Source organism: Cornus florida, unplaced genomic scaffold (assembly GCF_030987335.1).
Source record: "Cornus florida cultivar Cherokee Brave unplaced genomic scaffold, ASM3098733v1 CherokeeBrave_3.0.0_Hap2_Chr05, whole genome shotgun sequence".
In the NCBI taxonomy this organism is placed as follows: Eukaryota; Viridiplantae; Streptophyta; class Magnoliopsida; order Cornales; family Cornaceae; genus Cornus; species Cornus florida.
In genome coordinates, this window is record NW_026775575.1 from 89,490,967 (window position 1) to 89,492,215 (window position 1,249).

A 1,249-nucleotide genomic window follows, 5' to 3' on the forward strand; every position below is an offset into this window, starting at 1 on the left:
CTCCCTCTGCTCTTTCTCATTATGGGCTAACCAATCAATCTCACAAATTTAAAAAGGATTTGACACCCAACTTTATTATCGCATAGTGGCTATTTTTTATTTCGAACATATAATTTTTAATTACATTAATTAGTGTTGGGTTAAGGTCAGCTCTTACTTAGCAAAGCTATCTCTGTCCCTCAAAAGGAACCTCAATAATTGTGAGGGTGCAAAACTCAATAATTGATTATAATTCTAGAAAAACTGTGATCTCATTTCATCTATTAAAAATAAAAATAATGAAAAGGATAAAGTGTAAAAAATCTCTCTAAGTTATTATCATTTTGCAAATAACTTTTCTGAATTATTAATTTGTTACAATTAAGGCAAATCTATCACAAAAGATTATTTTACCTTTTTTTATTAAAATTGTCCTTTCTTATTAAATATTTTTTATTATATTTTCTCTTATTCAAATATTAATTATTCTATTTACCTTAATTTTATAATTAGTGTCAGTTTATCATAAAATGGAAAATAATAAATAAATTAGTAGATACTGTTTTCTAAAACTTATTATACTCACTTCAAAAAAATTTAGTGTAAAAAAATACCTTTTTTTCATACAATATTCATGAAAAATTAATAAATTACCTAAATAAAAAATATCTTCTTTTTATGCAATATTAATAAATTAAGTAAATAAAAAATATCTTCTTTTTATGCAATATATTCATGAAAAATTACGAAATTCCTTAAATTATTTCAAAATATTGTACTTAAATTTTTATTTAAATAATTAATTTCAAAATTAAAGGCAAAATTATGCAAATTTAATAGATAATATTTCATCAAATTAGTATGAATTTTTTTCATAATTTATTTTATTAAAAAAAATAAATCAATTGTAATTCAATAAGAAATGGTACTATGATCATTTAATAAAAAATAGTCAAGATATTAAGACATTTTGTAACTTAAATAGTCAAGACATTAAGACATTTTGTAACTAAATAATTCAGGGGTTTTATGTACTTCTTTTTTCTTTTCTTTTTTTCTTATTATTTTTTTTATGCACTTTACCGTAATAAAAATAATAAATCTATTGGTTTGCGCGGGTGCCGTGGTTTTGAACTTCATGTTGGAGGAACAAAGCACCAATAAGAAATCAGCAGCGAGGTAGACAACATATATGTATATTTGCTGTACAAATTGAGCACACATAGGAGGAGAAAAAAACAGACAAAAACGTACCAAATAAACATGCTAC